Source organism: Hipposideros armiger, unplaced genomic scaffold (assembly GCF_001890085.2).
Source record: "Hipposideros armiger isolate ML-2016 unplaced genomic scaffold, ASM189008v1 scaffold_133, whole genome shotgun sequence".
In the NCBI taxonomy this organism is placed as follows: domain Eukaryota; kingdom Metazoa; phylum Chordata; class Mammalia; order Chiroptera; family Hipposideridae; genus Hipposideros; species Hipposideros armiger.
The window spans coordinates 3431990-3439489 of record NW_017731483.1 but is presented as its reverse complement, the minus strand read 5'-3'; the positions used below and the strand labels follow the sequence as shown (position 1 = coordinate 3439489).

Genomic DNA, 7500 nt, shown 5'->3' with positions numbered 1-7500 from the left:
GCCCACTACTCTATCCTTTATCTTCCTGTTCTTAAAAGATGTGCTTGTTTTTTTATTACTCACATCATTTAATGACTACATCATGGTATCTCTCCGTCTTCCCAGACTATGTTCATTAAATTAAAGGGAGAAAAGTATGCTAGGAGCCATAAAAAATAACGGTAATCTAGTGTCTTTAAAATGTTATATTATCTACAGTCCACAAGCATACAGTCCACCTATCTTCCACTATCACTTTTCTGGCTTTACTGAAATATTTACATATATTTTTAAATAAAACTAGACAAAGTTTAGTGTACCTTTCATATAGAACAATTCACCTCATATCCTTAAGCCCTCTTGACTTATTCAAAGTATATAAATATCTGCTTGATACCATTCAAGTTATTCAATTCTCTGGTTTCCTTTTATTGTGATTTTAGGCTAAGTGGAAGCAGAAAACATAGTTTGCTATGGAATCAATGGACTAATATTCAATATTATGAAGTCAGTTTATTTCTAATATTTAGCTGAAATAATTTCAATAATTCGCCATAGCTCTACTAGTCATTTCTTTTACTGTACTAAATATGTTGCGTTGAGCAAGAGACAACAATACAAATTACTCTTGTAATTATACAGTTATACAATGTAATTAAAAACTGTTTCTTAAAGTTTAACGTATTAAAAAGTTCTCTCTATAGAAAGGCAGGTAGTAAAAATAGAAAGGGCAAAGTGTTTACAAAACATATCTTTTTACTGTTCTCCTCTTATGGAAATCAAAAGTAAACCCATAAGTAGACTCATACTACTAGTATGTCTATCACAAGCCCAAGAAACAAGGAATAATAATATCAGGTAGTTTGTTTCCACATTCTTTTATCACTGTTTAATTTCAATTAAAGAGTCTCAGTAGAAAGCTGTAATTCCTCAACTGTCCCTCAATCCCAAATTGGGTTTGTTAAAATCTTTAGTATTAAACAAAAATCAAACAAACAAAAAATACATCTATGTATATATACACACACCCATATATGTTACACATATATGTCATAGATGTAACTTAAGTGGATACATTGTGTTTGTCCTTATGTATTAATTTTTTTATCCTGACATACTATGATGAAGTCCTTATAGCCTAAACTTGATTGGAATCCAGTCATATATTATACTTTTAAGATCACAGTCACTTTTTGCATAGCAGTTTTTTTTAAATCAATATTTTTATTAAGTAGTAGCCTAATGGATTTGACATTGTATTTCTTTTCCCTTTCCCCCTAAATTAGAGAATTCCAATCTGGAAAATGTGAAGTGTGGAAAGTACTATTTTAAAGCCACTCTTTTCATTATTAGCACCTATATTCTTTTATGTAACTGTCATAGAAGAATAGAAATTGGTATGTAGTATAACAGAATTATTTGAAGATTTATTTAATAGAATAAACCTTTTAGCTTTTAAAAAATTATAAAAAGAATAGTTAGGAAAAATATAAATAAAACAAAATGAATTCCCTTCTGGGGAATTATATTCTAGCTATAGGTATAACAGACTTTTGAAAAATTTGTTTGTCTCAATCTGGAATCCTGATTAATTTTTCAAAGTATTGTTGTAGTAAATAGCGCAGTTATAATTTTCAAGTTTAAGTTAATTAGGAATTAGGAATTAGCTTACTATGCAAGTATAAATGCAAAACTTGTTTTTTATAAACTGTATACATATATATCAATCCATCTAAAATAAAATACTTAAATAATTAAGTATATAGGCAATATCCAAATGTGTGCAATTAGGCAATATTTAATCTTGAATAAAAGCAAGATGCGTGGTGAGTTTAGTCATCTTCAGCTCTTTTCTAGGCGATGGACTGCCATCTATTGACCCATGGTAGCCCTCACATGTGAATGTGGCATAAATCAGAGCAGTGAACTAGTAATGAAGCTTGGTTAGAATTGCTACTGTATATTCATTTAAACCAGCCTTCTTAAAACTCTGGAAATTTCTGTGCTTGCTTCGGCAGCACATATACTAAAATTGGAACGATACAGAGAAGATTAGCATGGCCCCTGCGCAAGGATGACACGCAAATTTGTGAAGTGTTCCATATTTTAAAAAAAAACAAACCCTGGAAATTTCTACATTTAATCTTTGATCAATTTCTTTTTTTAACCAAAAACTGTCTATTCTCACCCAAAAAGAACTGTGCTTTTGGGGGGAGAAATTGATTAGTATAGTCGGTTTGGAAATGTTTACATTTGAGAACTTTTCAGTTGCTTTTATCTGCCTTCCAGTCAGAAAAACTAGGACATTTATACAACCCAAAGTTTATTTAGCAACTGCAATTTAAGGTCTAGCCAGGAATCACTATGGGGGCGGGGGGTGGAGGGGGAGAACACCCCTATATGTTAAACACAGTATTATTTTTCAAACTTGTATAAGAAAGGTGGTGAAGTTCATTGGTATAAGTGGACTTATGAAATGTTCCAAATCAAAAATTTCTTAACATGCATTCTAAAAGAAAAATATTGAAAAAGAGACATGTTCACTATTTTCAGCAATTTCATGAGAAATCAAATAAAGCCTCCTTAACAACTTGTATCTAAATGGAATAGCATTTTAACCAAACTTGACTAGACTTCACTACATTAATAAAAACTAAGACCATCATCCTAAAGGGAGTACATGCTAATAAAACTCTGAAACACTGCCTATATCTCTATGTGGATGTGTGTGTGTGTGTGTGTGTGTGTGTGTGTGTGTGTGTGTGTGTGTGTGTTGTTTGGCTATGTCAGTTTTCTTGATATATGTTAATAGCTATAACACTGTCATATAATTTAATGACTTTAGATTACCAATTTGGAGAGCTGCATGGGAAAAAGAAAAAAAATATGATTTTTATTTAGCAGTAAATTTCCCAAATAGTTTATGTATTTACCTCCTTCAAAAAATGTTTAGAAAGTGTTTTAAATATTCAATAATACAGCACTGTTCTTGTATTTTAATTTCTGTTATATTTTCAGATTTTGGGAAAGCTTGACTTTCTTGACTTTAAATATTTTATTTCATCTTTCAAAGAACTCATTCTGGATAAAATTTTCTCTCTTTATTCAAGGAGAGTCACTTCCCCCATCCCCTGTCATTTCTAGTCTCATTTATATTAAAAATCCTACGCCCAAATGGCCACCAACCGAGTTTTACAATCAACAGAATCTTTAACTAGTAGAGGCTAGAATTTGACATGCTTTGGATATTTTGTTAATCTTGATTTTAATCTACTTTAAAAAGTAACTAGGAGTTTGCTATTTTGGGGCTGTATATGTTAAGAACCAAAAAGGACAATACATCTTTTATGTTTAATTTAGCCCTTATGGGTTTCTTTGTGTGCATTGTTAAAATGTGTTACAACCTGCTACCTTTTATTTTAACCAAAAGTTTAAGCAGAAAACAAGTGTAACCTTTTAGGAAGAATTACATTTTAAATGTTTCTTTATATATAAGGTTTGGAATGCCTGGAATTCACACTTCAAAACTAAAATACTTGCAGTCAAGGAAAAGAGGAGGAGTTTCCTGCCTTCCTTTCTAGCCTAGGAAGCTTGTCACCTAAGGTTCCTATTAATTAATAGTAGTCTTAACCTGAACCAGTTAAATGTCAGAGTGTATCTTATGGGCCATAATTAAAAATACCATTTCATTTTGCCACTCAGTTTCTTCTCCTTCCCTGGAAACATCATTTTAGAAATGTGTTTTATAGTCCTGAAGAAAGGAATAAGAAAGTGAAATTTGATTGTGAGGCTATTGCTGAACAAAAGTCTTTATTCTGGAATTGTGATGTAAGATTGGGTGGGTAACAATTTTCTAACTAATACTAAAGTGGATTTTTTAAAATAAGTTAAAATGAGAATAAAGAATTTCAAAAATTGTCCTCAAACCAGAATTTGTTCATTTCATGAGGGGAAACCCCTCCCCCCTCTATTGGATATATATATATATATATATTGAGAATCCTAAAAATCTATCTAAGAACTCCTTGGCTACATAAACAGAATTGCAAAACCCACAAGAACCCCATACCTGGTAGATATCAAGTGATATGTCTTTCGTGTGTGTGTGTGTGTGTGTGTGTGTGTGTGTGAGAGAGAGAGAGAGAGAGAGAGAGAGAGAACGAGAACGAGAACAAACACTAGTTACATACTGTATTTTAAAATGTTAAATAACTCCAAAATAGAGTCAGAACTAGGCCTCCCTCTATTTTGGAATCATTTAAAGCAACTTTTTTTTGGTACTATTTTTTGAAGCCTGGCATACAGATATTCCTAAACTAATACTTTATAAATTCATTTATTTTGGTATTTCAATTCACTTTGCCAACTTCCTCAAAACCAGGAATACTCTTCTTTAAACTGTGGTGGTTTTTTTCCCCCCTGTATATCCGGTATTACTATTTTAATGTTTTGATTGGTTAGTTAAGTATTGCTCTTGAGATACTACATCTCTTTCAAATTGTCAGAGATTTAGTTTTCATTAAAAAATACCCTTAGTACTAAAACACTACTGAGGTCAGTGTAATTGTGCTCTGATGATTCGGAAGGCACATTTTGTAGTACCTCTGGTCATCTCTCCCTTGTAATACTACAAAATAAATCAGACTGTTTTATATTTCAAGTTACTTGGTATCTGAATAAAAAGAATTTCTGAATAAGCATTGATAACTTATTTTCTAATATTCTATCTACAATAGATAACAAAGATAGAAAATACATTTGGACCGTGACTAAAATTTTTAAAGATATTTCAAATAGAATTTTTATGTGAATAATATTTATTGAAATACTTTGTTCTCAAAGAATTTAGTGTCCACATTTTGCTAGTAATTTTTTACTTCAATCTTACCATGTTTTGAATTTTTTATAAAAGATAATTACTACATTTACAGAGTAGGTCAACTGATTTTTTTCTTTTAATCTTTATTTCCACTGGCATGTTGGACCACATTTTGCCAGAACTTATCATTGGAAGCAATTGGAAAATGCAATTTCAAAGCAAATGAAACCTGGAATTATCAATCTCAATAAATGAGATTCATTTAAAAATAAATACAATTTGCCAAATCATCAAAAAGCAATTTTCCAAAGCTTCTGTAAAAGGAAAGGGAAGAAAGTGGATGTTGTGAATTATAAATGCTTGTGTTATTTTTCCTCTCACAGTGTTTTCTCAGACATTTAGACAATTTGTATACAAACTTATTTTTTAATGGGAGTAGAATAAAATTATTTATAATTATATATAATTTATTTCTCTTTATTGAAGCACATGAGAGAACCTTCATATTTTCTGCTTTTCAAATAAATATTGAGGTGTCATCCCCTTCAGAGAGATTCCCAACTTTTTTGATTTCCAGTGCTTTAATGAAAAAAATAATGTATTTTAAATGGGAAATCAATAATGGCATATTTTAAGCAGTTTTTTTTCCTGTGTTAATGTATTTAAATGATATCAGTGCTTTATGACAATAATTCTAATGTAGATTTAAGTGTTTCAGATTATCCAGCAATAAAAAGTATGCAGCATTCACACAATTTAGAGAGGATTCATTCTAAAAGTTTTGGCCTAGAAGCGGCTCTGTTTTTGTCACCTTCTACATATCTTTAATGTCCTAATTACCCATCATGGTGATTTCTGTTCAGTTTTTAGGAAGTTCATGTTGCTCAATAATAAACTAATTGAATTGGAAGTTCTTCTCTAAGCAGTAACTTCCTTTCTTCATTTGACAAAAAAAAATGCCCCTGTGCTTGTTTGCCTGCCCCCTTAGTGGCTGGGGGCAAAGACTGTTATATTTAGGACTTAACACATTTACCATATGAGCTTCAAGTTTCACCTCTCTTTTAAAAACTTAAATACTTGTTGTGATCTTCATTTTCTTATCTGTTAACAAATATTTCTCCTGAGGATGGAGGATGATAAAAAGATGGAAAATCACATTTGGACTCTTTACTAGATATGTTCACCTTTACTTACAAAGGAATTATAGTTAGTCATTATAGGGGCACTTTCATCTTGATGCTTAAATTTTGTGGTAATTAAATGCTATTTCTAAGTATTTATAATTTTAGTATACTTAGCTTTTTAAAATCTTTTCTTTCTTATCCTTAAAAAGACACATACATTATTCATATAATCCCAAAGAAAACTATGTATTTTTTACTCACAACTTTACACTTTGAAATAGTGTCCCTGTTATGGCAAAATGAATATAAACAGGTAGCCTGAGAATTTTCAAGATTCATGCAGTTTAACATGGCATAGTATCTGACTACATAATAAATTGTAGTTTAAAAATCTGAAATGTTGAATGGTGCCTGCACTTTATCCTGTTAACTATATAGAACCAGCAGAAAAGTATTATGGAGAATAAATTTAGCATATTTGAGTGATTCTTTGTCATATGTACTTTGAACAGGTGACTCATGCTATTTCTTAAATAAATATATTCCAGGTGATTGAGCTTGTCATAATCTTCTCTGGACATTTCAGTGAAAGAATCAAAGTAAAGTATACTGGACCAATGATATTTATATTAAAACATTCCTTTTAGTAGTCAGGCATGTGAGTGACGTGGTAGATTACAGTAATTCCTAATGGGTCTTAAGTATTTAGGAATCACTTAGCTACAGTCATGACCAACCGTAACCTTGGTTAATCATTTGAGTAATCTGCAGAGAAAGACTCCTGAAAGAACCCCTTGACTTGTTGACATGAACAGTGTCTCTGAACTAGTGTTATATTTCCTGTGATGGTAAATTTAAAGTAGTAAATTTAAGGTGAATTAAGTTTAAGTTTTTAAAACCTACATTTTTTAAACAACTAAAAGTTAATGAATTATTGATAAAATCAGTCAGATTTTATCGAATTTCATTTGCCATCTGATTCCTACATATCAGAAAGTCATGAGAGTTATGTGTTTGTACATTTTTGTATTTTCTTCCAGCTCTTTTGAGCTCAGAAATGTTCCTCCAAGACCAACAACTCTGGGTTTTTTAGTAATGTCAAAAATATTGTATGGAGAAAAAGGCTTTATGTTTAGAGAGCATTTAACAAACAAACAAACAAACAAACAAAAAATTTAATGTCTGGAATTAAAATAGACCTTCACCTTAATTGGTGTACCAATATACTGGTAGATCACATTTCAAAAACAAGAATTATTCCATGGGAATGTTCAGAAATCCACATTAGCTTTGTAAAAAAAAAAAAAACTCACATGTACGAATCAGATGGTAATAAAGCTATCCCATTTTCATTAATTTTTTTCATAAATCATATAGCACCAGGGCCAGCCGAGTGGCACGTTGGTTAAAAGCTGGGTTGGGACGCCAGAGGGCCCCGGTTCGGATCCCACATATGAGGGCCAGTGACACTGCCCTCCACAGCTAAGATGCTGAACAGCTCAACCTGGAGCTGGGCTGCCGTGAGTTGGCTGCGACTGCGTAGGCTGCAGCCCCTGCTGCAGTGGGTTGCCATGGGCT

The 7500-nt window shown here is 31.7% G+C and overlaps 1 protein-coding gene across 1 annotated transcript in view; it reads left to right on the top strand.

Annotated features, from left to right (window-relative positions):
* The window catches only part of LOC109386392 (zinc finger CCHC domain-containing protein 7-like), a gene marked incomplete at its 5' end in the record, with an annotated part of 37222 nt that overhangs the window by 12507 nt on the left and 17215 nt on the right, over positions 1-7500 (top strand). The gene's annotated exons all lie outside the window — the stretch shown is intronic.